General features: G+C 38.8%; 1 pseudogene; it reads right to left on the bottom strand.

Moving 5' to 3' along the window:
• Positions 1 to 5598: 5598 nt before the first annotated feature.
• LOC110552988 (large ribosomal subunit protein uL3m-like) lies at positions 5599 to 6724 on the bottom strand (annotated as a pseudogene).
• Between the last annotated feature and the right edge of the window lie 7645 nt (positions 6725 to 14369).

Below are 14369 nucleotides of genomic sequence, written 5' to 3'. Positions count from 1 at the left end.
GGGGGGGGTCAACGAGGGGGTCTACTCCTTCTGGAATCTGTGGGACTTGTGTCCAGTAGAGGCCAGTCAGGTCCTGGTATCTGGGTATTCTGGTTATTCTGACAGTGGCAGTGTCGGATTTCTGTTTCTTGTGTGTATATTTCTCTGTGGACTTGGACTGACGTAATTTTTGGACATGAGACAATGCCAGAGCCCATCAGCAGAGTCGAACGGTTCTTGAGTCGGGAGTGAGGATTAAAATTAATAAACTAACACACAGCACATCGGACCTTTCCGAGAGGCTCTAGTAGAGACTAGATCCTGGTTTTATTTCAGACTGCTTTTAAGCCAGCGTAAAAGCAGCTCAGCACAATGAGTTAGATTCACAGGGAGGTGAAACAAGAGGTGTGATTTTACAAGCTATCCCCCTGCTTTCACAAATAAAAGGAGATAAACTAGGAAATTCTTCCCTGACTCCAGTGAAGGTCTGGTAAAAGCAATCTTTCCACTGAGATTTAAATATCAAAACAGCTGCTAGAACAGCGGCTCCCAACAAAACAATTTGAATCAATACCTCTGAGTTTGGTCCTGGACCATTGGAGTTAAATTCAATAAAACATTTTGGAATTTATCAGGTATTTTAAAATAATAACCCTTGGGCAATCTAACAAAAAACTTGAAACAGTTTCTCAACCCTTTGGGGAAAATGGCTTGTCTAAAATAAGAATATCTGGTTAAACCAGAAAAACAAAGTTAAAAACCTAAAGATATATAAAATGTTCTAAAAGGTCAATGTATGTATAAAAAGTCAGAGGGCATTTATTTATTTATTTATTTATTACGATTTGAGAAAGAACTGTAAAATATGTTGCTCTTCATTTACAAGGCTGGTGATTCTTCAATGCAAAATGTTTGCTTATGCTCTTTTAAAAGGGAAAAAAAGGATTGTAATTCCATGTTAGCCCAGGGTTATGTAGGGTTATATTCAGATCATTGTTAACCATTATATAAAATATGGCTGCCAATGCCTAAATAAATAAATTAATACTGTTTCTTTCTGGCCTATAAATTTGGTATGGCCAGAATAGTCCATCTTTGCTGAGGGCTACAAGCTAATTTTAATCCTCTGTTTAATGCTAAATAAAACTTTTGTCCTTTAATTTTTTTTTTCGCTGTTAAGTCTTTTTTTATATATATAAAGAGGTATATTAGGTGGATGTAAAGAGAGGGGGAGAGTGGGGAAAAAGAGAGAAGAAAGAGAGAGAGGGGGCACCCCAATAGAGAAAGGGGAGAAGGCCAAGAGGCCAAGAGGGCAAGAGCAAGAGAAACCAAGAGAGAAAGGACCAAGAGAGGAGAGACCAAGAAAGCTGCTGTTAAGTCTTAATGCAATATAATAAAATTAATAAGATTTACTAGCCCCTTTATAAACTGTGTCTGATTAAAAGTTTTGCTTTGATTGTAGTTTAAAAAGAGCAGATTTAAAGTCATGCTGAAGACAGTAGTTGAGTACAAGATTGAGCTTTCTCTAGTCTCTTTGTTTAGGTTGTTTTTTTAAGGTTAAATCTAAAATGGGTAATCATAAATTTTGCCTATATAAGTCTACTTAAAATTTGGTTCTAAAACGTGCATTTAAAAATATGCCAAAATTAAAAATTATAGCGTCCTGTTTTATAGAATACAGTTTAGAACAAATAATAAAGATAGACAATGAGTAACTCAGATATGCTGGCCCTCAGATATCTCAGAGACCTAATAAATATGGCATTTTAACATATGCTTATTATGACAGAGTCCAACCTGTTGAGGCATAAAAAAACAATGGAACTAAAGGGCTAAGGTGTTTTTAATGCGGGTTGCTAAACAACCTGCACCCTCTGCAGATAAAATTAACTAAAACTCTAATGATCCTGTATGGGTTGATCAGTGGCCCCTTAATTCTAAAAAGTTGCAGGCTGCACATGATTTGGTTACAGAACACCTCCGGGCAGGGCACATAGCTCCCTCTAACTCACCGTGGAACATGCCCATTTTTGTAATTAAAAAGAAATCTGGCAAATTTAGATCATTACAAGACTTAAGAAAGGTAAATGAGACTATGATAATTATGAGAACATTAAAACCAGGACTTCCATCACCTAGTGGGATTCCTCAAAACACTTACAAGATTATTTTATGTTTAAAAGATTACTTTTTCCCCCATTCCTTTGCATCCTGAGGATTGCCATTACTTTGCTTTTAGTCTCCCTTCCAGTAATTTTAGAGAATCCATGAAATGTTACCAATGGAGAGTGTTGTCACAGGGCATGGCAAATAGTCCTACTTTATGTCAATAATTTGTAGCTAATGTTATTACTCCGGTATGGAAAAAAATGGCCTTTTATTTATATCATTCACTATATGGATGATATTTTAGCCTCTTCTGTAGCTCAAGATGTTATGGCTTGCTATATAGATTTATCTGAGGCTCTGTCCCAATCAGAATTAAAAATTGCTCCAAAAAAGGTACAAACTAGAGATTCTTATAGTTATTTAGGTTTTAATTTATTTCCTCTGGCTATTAAGCATCAGAAAGTACAAATTAAAAAAGATAATTTAAAGACCCTTAATGACTTTCAAAAATTATTGGGAGATATAAATTGGCTTAGGCCATATTTTAAATTGGCCACTGCACAACTTATGCCATTGTTTAATGTTCTTAAAGGGAATGCAACTCCAACCTCTCCTCAAAATTTGACTTGGGAGGCTTGGGATACATTATTGTTAGTGGAAAAGGCTCTAGAAAATCAATTTGTAACATATTGGGATCCAGATATTCCTCTTTTATTACTTGTATTTCAGTCAATTCCTACTGGATTGTTATGGCAATCTAATCCTCTATTGTGGATCCACTTGCCAGCTAGTCACAATAAAGTAATTTTGCCTTATTATGAGGCTATTGCCCAAGTCATTGTGGCAGGAAGCACCCAGGCAAGGGCTTACTTTGGAACTGAGCCTTCCAAGATTATTATACCATATACTAAAGTTTAAATTAGTTGGCTTTATGCCAATTCAGATAAATGGTTACTTTCTTTGGCTACAACTAGATAATCATTATCCTTCTAATAAGATTATTCAATTTTTTACTTTACATAGTGTTGTTTTTCCTGTTATAGTTAAAAATATACCTTTAAAAAATGCTTGCTCTATTTTTTTTCTGATGGTAATGCTAAAGAAAAAGCTGGCTATGCTGTTAATGGACAAAATGTTACTTTTCAAGCTCCAGGGTTATCCGCTCAACTTGCAGAATTGGTGGCCATCCACGCAGTTCTACAACATTTTTTTGAGTCTTTTAATTTGTTTACTGATAGTGCTTATATTGCTCAAGCTAGTCCTAAGCTTGAAACAGCAGGTCAGATTCTTTCTAGCACTTGTGCTAGTCAAATGTTTGCTCAGACTCAAGGACTTATTCAGGCCCGTCATAATATTGCTATTATTCATGTTAGAGTTCATTCTGGCCTCCCTGGACCTCTTGCTCTAGGTAACCAGACTATTGATGAAGCCTTAAAAACCTTGGCTCATGAAACACCCATATGAAAAGCTCAATTGGCTCATAGAATGCATCATCTTAATAGTCATTCATTATGTTTAACTTATGGCCTTACAAAAAAAAAAAAAAAAAAAAAAAAAAAAAAAAAAAAAAAAAAAAAAAAACAAGCCAGAGAGATTTTTACAAAATGTAAGCATTGTGATGTCTTTTGCCTCTCTTGGGATTAATCCCCGTGGGCTAACTCCAGGTCAGCTATGGCAGATGGATGTGACTCATTTTATGGAATTTGGGAAATTAAAATTTATTCGTTTGATTATTGATACCTGTACAGGATTTATTTTTGCTACCTTGCATTCTGGAGAAGCTGCACACTACATCATAGATCACTGTTTGGCTGCATTCGCTGTTCTTGGCGGGCCACACCAAATGAAAACTGACAGTGAGTCAGCTTATGCCAGAAAGACCTTTCCAATTTTTTGTAAAAAATTAAATATGAAGCGTGTAACAGGTATTCCTTATAATCCTATGGGCCAAGGCATGGTTGAACATGCCCATGCCACCATTAAGATGTATTTACAAAAGACAAAAAAGGGGGAATTATGTCCTCCTCGTTCATCCAGAGCTCAATTAAATCATGTACTTCTTATATTGAAGTTTTTAACCTTGGACAAACATGGCAAATCTGAGGCTGAACGATTTTGGCACCCTGAAATGGCACGTCATTATGCCATGGTTAAATGAAAGGATCCTTTAAATAATTCATGGCATGGACCCGACCCTGTTTTGATTTGGGGATGAGGAAATGTTTGTGTTTTTTTCACAGGATGAGGATGCTGCTCAATGGCTGCCAGAGAGACTGGTACGACAAGTGGATTACATCAAGGAACAAGATCATTCCCTGAGTGGCTATATTGCTGATCCTGTTGCAGCTGATTCATCCAGTGAAGACTGAGTTAAATCTTTGGGCTTTAGTGCCCAACCTTCTTCTTCTTCTCCCCCTGCATGTTATATCTTTTCTGCCTTATATTCTAGCAATGATAGCTTAGGTTTGCCTTTTTCTTTTGTAGATACTTCTACAGATATTTCTGGGTTGTATAATTTTACTGATTCAGTTTGTTTTAAGGTTGCTGGTTCATTTATTGGACATTCTTACATTAAGCTTTATCTCCCTTGTGTTCAACTTTACTATAAAAGACATGCTGATACTTACTGGCTAAAGCCAGATTTAATATTGACTGACCTTTGAGTTGCTGTTGGCTATTCTAATTTAACTGATTAGCCTGCTTTAGTAGAGTTATCTAGTTGCTCTGAAGGTAGTATTTATTCTACCTCTGTAGGTCTTCCTTTACCCTGGGTTTATTGTCTATCACCTTATCAGCCCTTGCAGGCATTGAATAAACCAGGATTATGGGTTAGACAGTACACTGACCCTGTGGCTGATGCTAACGGTATACCTATAAAGTATCCATGGGTAATGGGCCCATATTACTTATGTGGAAAGTTGAGTTGTGTGGATATTAGATCTCTCTGCTTTTTAAATACGACCATTGTAGAAAGTGGTATTGTGGGTTTTAATGCTATTACAGGCAAACCTTTATTAGCAACTCCAAAAGTTAATCTTACTCTTTCTCATGCTAAGGTTTGTTTAAAACTACCTTTTTTCTTTTTACTACTTAATAGTCCATTGGTATCTGCAAAAATTAATTGTTCTATAGCCTCTTGCAAAATTTCCTCCTGTTGGAATATTACTTTCCCTTTTGCAGGAGTTGTTAGCTTCTGGGTACCAGTTGTTTCCCCAGATCGTTATCATAAGGTTGGACTTATGACTGTTACCAGATTTTTTTAAGAGAAATAAATTTTTAATAAAAGTTGAATTTATAAAAACAAAACACCATAAAACAAAACTGGGAAAAGTATCTAAAGAATGACACCTACAAATGACAAACATCTTGTTCTTTACAAACTGTCTATCTTAACGAATCTAAACTATGTGACTGGTTTCTTTAATGTAGTAACTTTGCTAATCAGATTCAACCGAGGGAGAAGTGACACACTGTGTCCTTTGGTAAACAGGAGTGTGCTATCATGACTAATCAGGGAGTATGATTCCAATTCTTGGTTCTACTGCTGCTCTGGCTCATCAAAGTGCACAGGGGCAGAAAGTCCTGCTGCAGCAGGGCCTCAGGAGAACGTGACAGAAGTGCACTGGGTTGCCACACAGTCTCATCAAACAAGTCTTCTGGAAGTTCTTCTTCATCTCCATCAGGCAAGTAGGTGGGGAATGGCAGGCTTTTACAGAAATCATTGTATGTGGGCAGCACAGAGTCTTTGACCTTTACTAAGCAATTCTTATGTCCAGGCACAGAGCCGTTTACATAGATGATGCTCTGCTTGGTGTTCACTCTCCACACTTTCAGTCCATATACTGTCCTGTTCTTGTTTCCCACTTGCCCAGGCATTTTAGTTCCAGGCCAGACTCTGGAAATATCCCCCAATGAGATGGCACCAGCTCTCCTGTTGGTCTTTGTTTGACCATGGGAAGCAGGTTGGCCTTTGAATTCCCATCATTTCATGACGCCCTGAAAACCAATAGTTTTGGCTGTGACATCCACATATTGTCCAGCGTGAAAATGAGCAGCATAAAGAGGAGTCCCTGGCTTAATTACAGCATTATCTGTTACATTAAAGATTTTAATTGTCTGTTTTGGTGGCAATCCAAGTTTTTGGTAAAATTCCAGTATAGAGTCATGTTTATATGGGCATGACACGGTTTGACATGGTTTTCCCACCCACTGTTAAGGCTGCTGTTTTTCCATTACAGTTTTCCTTGGGAATGTATTTCAACACATGACAGTCTTGTATCTGAAGTGATGTGACTGCATGCTTTTGACCATCCTTGGTCCACAAAGCCATCATGCCCAGCTTCAGGGCAATAAGGCCAACTCTAGAAGAACCTGGATGTAAAGGCCATGGCTCATCTTTCAGGGAATTCAGTTTACTTGCTAATAGGGCTTTATTTTCACCAGAGACCAGTTGTTTAACAAATGAGACGTTTTCTTCAGAAAGATGCTCATCCCAAGTACTACTCTTGCTTTGGAGATTTCCAACAAAGAGCCAGATGTTTGTTCCACTCCTTAAGCCTGGGGCAGTACCTAGGCCTCCGGCACCACTGCCCAGCACCTAAGCGCCAGAGTGTGCCAGCAGCCTCCCACCCAGCATGCAGTGGACTGGCAGGCCTCGGCTTGCAATATCTCCTGGCGCTCTGCCCCAGGGCTTTCAGCAAGTCCCCGACTCAAGGACCACACATTCGCAGTAGCCCAGGACAGCAGTCACACCCCTGTTACTAGATTTAAAAGAGAATTTGGCATTACTATGGCTGTTACAGCAACTATTCTAGCTGCCTTCACAGGAGGAGTTACGGCTGCAGTGGCTCTTTCTCAGAATACCATTACTGCTGCAGCATTAAATCAGTTAGTTAATGCCACAGCTACTGCTTATCAAACTCAGTTGCTTCTTAATAATCCTTTTCATCAGGCCATTTTGGTTTTGTGGTAACAAATAGATTTGTTGTCTAAAGAAATTAAAGTCGTAAAAAGCATGTCTAAATATTCCTGTGATCCTCATGGTAAGTTCTGTCTTACCCCTTTCCCTGTTACTAATATGTCTTTAGCTAGACAACAACTTTCTACTCTTATTAAGGGACAATGGGATTCAAAATATGTACAACTATCCGCTCAACTTGCTAATGATCTTACTAAGTTACAGGAAATTGTTGTGAAGCCACTAGATATAGACTCTTCCTTTCTGAAATGTATCTGAGAACATCTAAAAAAGCTTCTTGATCCATCCTGGGTTCTTATTTATGCATGTTTGGCTGGTTTGGTATTATTCATTTTTATAATTGCCAGATGTGTCCACTCAGCTCCACAGCACCAGGTTAGATTTAATGATGCCATGCACAAAGTCCTTTTGGCCATTTTACAGTGGCATGCTGTAACTCCCTCACCCCAGGTAGGAGTTTGGCTTGCCCCAGCTCAAACATCAGCTTTAACCTCTCCTTTCCTGTGCATGGGCCAGTTAGTCAATGATGGATAAAGGATGATCAATAAGTACTCACCTAAGACAGGAAGTCACCCTATAAGAGGGATTCTCCCATGACGGATATGGTATTTATTTTAAATCCCCCCCCCCAAGATTGGCATGGTCCTTTTGTTTTAATTTGAAAGGGAGAAATTGTGACAGCCAGAGTGGATTTGATTAGTCAAAATGGAGTGTGTACTTGCTGTTTGGTGCTGAGCGTGAGCAGTGGTCTCTGGTAAAAAAAGTTTTGCCTTCTGACTTTGGCAGTCAGTCAGCTTCTGAAAGACTGACCTTGGCAAGCTTTGCATTAGGGAGCTCTGTTCTTGAGAACAAGATAGACAAGCTCCGTGCAATTCCTGGAAACAAGATAAGCAAGCTTGGTGCAACCTTGAGTGAATTCTCAGATGAGCTGCTGGCTGATGCAGATGGATGTTAAAGTGAGAAAGTTCCTTGTTCTCGCCTGCTTTTATATAGCTGGCTCTCCCTTCAATAAATTGTCACCTTGATCAAAGACTTAATGTCCTTCTTCGAGTCGCCTTGTTCTCTCTATCCCTCTTTCCCAGCCCTCTCTCAGGTGGTATCTAAGTGTGGCTGCGGGCACACCCAGGCATTCAGCTCTCTCTGTCATATCTATAGTCCTGGAAGTTTCTTGCTCTACACTGCCAACACACTTAGTAATGTTGTTTCCTTCTAAGTCTGATGGGGCTGAAGACTTAGTGTCACTGTAGTTAAGCTTAGTTGTTTAGGAACTAAGGCAATGTTTTGGGTCTAAAAAAAGTTTCTAGATTGATAAATTTAAGTTATGATAAGAAAGTGATTTAGATATACAACTTTAGATTCACCACGATAGGATAGTGGAATACTTTCTTCAAGACTGCCAAATACAAATAAACTGGACATTTTAAACGTAATTCTTACCTGGTAATTCTCATAATTATTCTTATTGTATATAGCTTATTAATGTTATAGAAAAACTGTTGTAGGAAGTTATTAATATTTATTATTGGTTTATCTTCTAGTAAAGCTTGCTGCTAATCTTAAACAGCTGTATAACCAAATTACCACACAGAGACTGGGTTTTTAGTTAACCTAGAACACAATGCTGGGCAATATTTACTCCCTCCTAAACCTCCAAGCCCTCAGTTTCCTAACATTTGGATTTCTCACATTATACTTGCTTCTTGTGAAATCTTAGGTCTGGTTCATGCTCCACGTCCTCCAAGATTTCTCCTCCAGCTCTCTCTCCTCACTCTCCTCTTGCCCCTTCTCCTCCCACTCATCTCCTGCCTTCTGGCTCCTCCCCTCTTTCCTGTCCTCTGGCTCCTCCCTGCTCAACATTGTGTCTAGTTGCTTTATTTTGTGTTTACACAAGAGTTGAGACAGGATGCTTAGAATGAGTGATGGGTATCACAATGCAATATCCGGATTGAAACCAGAGAGTTGGGGGCAGGGTGGGGGAGAAATCAGTATTTGAATGAACAAGGGTAAGGTGTATATATTAAACAAACAAACAAACAAACAAACATTATACCAACATTTTCCCCTTTAAGTCCAATAAAAGGCTCCTTTTTTTCAATACAATAATAATTATGAAATTATGAAAACTGTTAGGTAAAATCTACATGTGCAATGTCCAGTCCATGTGTATTTAGCACATGGTAAGGGTATCTTAGGAAAAAGTATCTGATTATTCTATCTATCTTGACAAGTTTAAAGTTCTATACCTAAATTAACTTTTATCCTTATTGATATTGCAAGACCTACACTCCCGCTGCAGGAACTCCGGACCGTCCCCTCCCAATGAGACTCACAGACTATGGTTCGATGCAAAAGCAAGAGGCACTAGTTTATTCTGATTGCGATGGAGGTTGCCCCTTCAAGGCAGGAGACGACCCCAAGCATACAAAGCACAGAGTTTTTATACCTAAATATCAGACCACACATGTTTCTTTACATTGACTAGTCAGCAGAAAGATAACAGTTTTGTAGTGGCAGCTTGTAGCTTCTTCCAAGAGCAGTCCTCCCTGCCCCAGGTTTCTTATTTTAAAATAAGCTCATCCTGTCCTCTAGGGAGGGCCATCGGGTCTGGCCTCTATTCAAGGTTTAGTAGCCCTACCTGTTTTTCTTTCTAAGCTGGCCCTTATTCAAGGTCCAGCTGTTTTTCTTTCTAGTCTGGGATGGTCCCATTCCTCAGTATTACCTATATGAAAATATTTCTTAACTTCTAAACAACTTAAGCTTAAATGTGGTACTGTAACTATTTGGCCTTCAACCCCATCAGAGACTTGAGAAGGAATAAGATTAGTTATGAGAGTAAATAGGAAGTGCATGTTAGCAGCTTCCAAAAAATAAAAATTGACAGAGACAGTTTGCTGCTGAACAGTCACCCATAACTCTCTATAACGTTGGAGCATCATCTTCAGCCTTCTGGCTCAGAATATTTTGACAGACATATACATGAAGCAGGAACTATTTAGGACTTGCTTACCCTGCCTTGGCAGAGTTCAGCAGTTGACTTGTCCTGCATTTAAGCTTGCCCATTTTAGGCAGAATTTGTCTGTTGTGAAGCGAGGGTATTTTCTTTACCCAAGTGGCTTGTTTGCCATATTTGAAGCCATCTCCATATGGAGGTTCTTTGATGCTCATTATCTTCTTTTAGGTAGGCGGGGTGCTGCCAGGAAATGACTTGTCTCATTGTCAAAGAATCTTTAAAATAATAAAGACACTTTTAAATGCCATATTCTGTAGGTCTCTGAAGTTTTTGAAGGCTACCTATCTTTATGTAATCGCTTTGTATACAAAAATCATATCTATCTGTTAAACCTATGATGTATACTCCTATGATAAATTAGACTAGTGTCTGACATTACTGTGAGTTGAATAACTAACAATTAAGTTGCATACCTAATATCCTAAACACCTTTTAACAGTAGTTTAAAAGCATTGGAAGTAATCTTGACTTTCTATCAATATACTAAAGCTTATACCAATGTATTAAAATGTAAATATCCTAAATGCAAAATCCTATAAAATCCCAGAGTTAAAATTAACCTTATTTGGGAATAAGAAATAAAACCTTAAGTTGAGTAGATTCAATAATCTACCCTTTTTCTATTTCTATAAAATATCCCAGTATATTCCTTGTTTTACTTTGAATAAGACCGTTAATAATAAACATCTCCCCATGATAATAAAATTTCGTAGCCATAGCAAACAACTAAAAACATACCCAAACCCCTTTAAGGAAAATTGGACACCGTTCTCATAGATTTCTTCTAGCTGACATTTTGGACATGTAGAAATCCTGTAGGGGTACCTCCAGCTCTCTCTCCTCGCTCTCCTCTCACTCATCTCCTGCCTTCTGGCTCCTCTCCTCTTTCCTGTCTCTGGCTCCTCCCTGCTCAACATTGTGTCTAGTTGCTTTATTTTGTGTTTACACAAGAGTTGAGACAGGATGCTTAGAATGAGTGATGGGTATCACAATGCAATATCCGGATTGAAACCAGAGAGTTGGGGGCGGGGTGGGGGAGAAATTAGTATTTGAATGAATAAGGGTAAGGTGTATACGTTAAAAACAAAACAAAACACATTATAACAACAACAACAAAAAAAAAACCATTAAAAAACAAAATGGGGGACATATAGAAGAAGTTTTGGCTTCTTTATATTATGTTATATAAATGTTATACTTTGTTATGTTATATAACTATGTTTTTGTTTTAATCTCAAGTGTGGGATATGGGGCTGCTTTTATCTTGTCCATAATTGAAAACAGCCTCATGTGGCTCAAAGAGGAGAATGGTCTTTGCTAGCTTCAAGTTGCTGAATTCTGAGGACTTGGAGAGAATATAAATACCAGAGCCTGAGAGAGAAAGACACTTCGAAGGATGGTTTGAGGAGACAGTCAAAGGAGGAAGAAGGCTGCTTGTTTTTCCTGCTGCTGAATTCGCTGTTTGTTACTGCTAGACTACTAGATATCCTGGCGACTGAGATTGGTATTGCCCCAAAGAACCCAACAAACAGACAGAAGTAGTAAAGACCTATGCCCTCCTCTCCCCACTAACCTTCATTCTCTCCTACCTAGCGTTGGGGAGTTGGTAGAAGGGAGGTAGAGGCATAAAAAATAAAATAAAATAGAGTTAAAAAACAGGTGCAATACATGCCTGTCATCCCATCATTTGGAAATCTGAGGCAGGAGGACTGTTAATGGGTTTGTGGTCAGGTAACGCTATAGAGCAGACTCCTGTTGAGCTGCCAAAACAACTCCATTTTGAGTAAAATTCCATTTTGTATAGGCTGACTAAGCCCTGATTCTTGTTCCAGGAAAAAATACACAGAATGTACATTTGGCACAAATATAGAACAACTTTCCTATCAGTGGGCAATCAGTAGGAAGCAAGAAAGTACCAGAGTTCCAGATGCTCTTTTAGATTTCTTAAAGTTGGCCATTTTTGGTTTTAACATCTGACTTGGACCAATCAGTTTAAAGGGCAACATTGCTCTGCAAATGTCAACCAATTAGATGCTTGCCAAGCTGGAAACCCCCTTGCTTGCTTGCTGAAACCCATAAAAACCCCTTTTTCTTTCACTTGAGATCCACTGTGTTGGTGACAGTGAGGGCTTGAGCTCGAGCTTGTAATAAAGACCCTTGTGTGTTTGCATTGGAATTGCTACTTGATGATCTTTGGGTTCTCACAAATCGGGTACAACACTGTCTTAGAACATCAAACAAGGGCCTGGAGGAGTAGCTGAGGCTAAGAGCACTTCCTTCTCTTCTATGTTTGTTTCTTAGTACCTACATGGAGGCTCACAATCTCCTGTACGTCTGGTTCCAGAGCATCTGATGCACACAAATTCAAGCTGCTAGACACACATATATAAATAAATACACAAACAATAACAATAAAAATCTCAAACCAAATGTAAGTTATAATAACAAAAAGTATTAATGTATGTTTTCTCTTCTCTTCTTTCTCTCTTGCTCTTCCCAAGGCAGAGTTTCTCTGTGTAGCCCTGACTATCCTGGAGCTTGCTCTATAGATTAAGTTGGTCTCAAACTCACAGAAATCCACCTGCCTCTGGCTCCCAAATATTAAAATTAAAGGAGAGTGCCATCACCTCCCAGGTTATATTTTTTGTTTGTTTCTTTGTTTGCTTTTTTGTAACAGGATTTCTCTGTTTAACAGCTCTGGCTACCTCGGAACTCACTGTGTAGGCCAGGTTGGCCCCAAATATAATTTATTTGGGTGTTATGCGATCAAACCCAGGACCCAAGTCACACTGACACAGCAGTAGAGAAGTGGGACCCCGAGCCCTGGGTGAGCAGAGTTTTTAAAGGGAAAAACCGCAAGGAGGGGGTTTCCATGACAGCAAGTAAGGGGGCACATGCCTTGGCATTACAGGATCAGGTAAAAGCCATAGGGATGAGGTGACCGTCTACATAATCACAATTGCCATTCTTCTAAACTGCATCTGGAACATTGGGAAGAATTTTCCCAGCCAATTCTCACTGATTGTTGCCAGGAGAGATTGTCTCTATTTCTTACTAAGTATTTATTCTGTGATATTTCCTGGAGGCTGATGCTAGGAGAGTTAACTTTGTTTTCTGCCAAGTGCACATTCTGTGATATTTTCTGGTACCTGAGTTCAGCTTGCAGTCAAGATGGTTCCTCATTTCAAAATGGAGTTACCCAGGCTACCTTAAACTCTTCAGATGTTTCTTAATGCTGTTTCCAAGTTAATTTTTTTTATATAGTCTCATTATGTAACCCTGGCTGGCCTTATATTCACTACATAGACCAGGCTATCTTTGCTCTTATGATAGTTCCTCTTGCCTTTAATTTATGATAAGCCTCCTGCCTTTGCCTTTGCTTTCAAAGTGCTGGGATTCCAAGTGTGTACCAGTGTGATGGTTGGAGTAGGTTTGGCCGAGAGTCATGTGTCTGAGGAGGTGTTATCTTGTTGGATAAAGTGTGTCACTGTGTAGGTGGGCTTTGAGATCTCTCAAAGAGGATACTCTCTTCCTGGCTGCCTTCTAGATCAAGATGTAGAATTCTTGGCTCCTGCCTGCATGATGCTATGATTTTCATCCTGACAATAATGGACTGAACCTCTGAAACTGGAAGCCAGCCCCAATTAAATGTTTATCTTTTAAGAGTTGCCTTGGTCATGGTGTTTCTTCACAGCAATAAAACCCTAAGACAATTACCATGTCCAATAAAATATTTCCATGTTCAAAATCTGTGTCATTTAAAATACATTTAGTAGAAGAGTTTAAAGAAAAACACATATGAGTTTCCTTTGTTTGCCTACTTTAACAATCTTGTAAAAATATAATAGGTAGTAAGATTCTCCTTTCTTTAGTGTGGAAAATCACCTTTCATTTTTCTCTTGGATTCTGTACCTATTTGTAACATCCTGATTTTCCAATTCACTCCCTAAAATGTGAAACCAGAAAACCATAATAAACTCTTAAGCTTACAAAAGTCTTTTCTAGGTTTTAGGTCTGAAATGAGCTCATAATGCCTGGTTTACATCAATGTAATCCACTTTTTAAATTCAAACTCTTAAAATAGTGATGGTGAGCAAGAAATCACTGTCATTAGGCTTGGTTGCACATGCCTTTCATCCCAGCATTGGGGAGGCAGAGGCAGGCAGATCTCTGAAAGGTCAAGGCCTGACTGATCTACATAATTTTGAGTTCTAGGCCAGTCAGTGACACACAGTGAGACCTTGTCTCAAACGACAATCCCAACAGCAACAACAAAATCCCTTGACATAATAA

This window comes from Meriones unguiculatus, chromosome 10 (assembly GCF_030254825.1).
Source record: "Meriones unguiculatus strain TT.TT164.6M chromosome 10, Bangor_MerUng_6.1, whole genome shotgun sequence".
In the NCBI taxonomy this organism is placed as follows: Eukaryota; Metazoa; Chordata; class Mammalia; order Rodentia; family Muridae; genus Meriones; species Meriones unguiculatus.
This window is presented reverse-complemented; position numbering and strand designations above follow the sequence as displayed.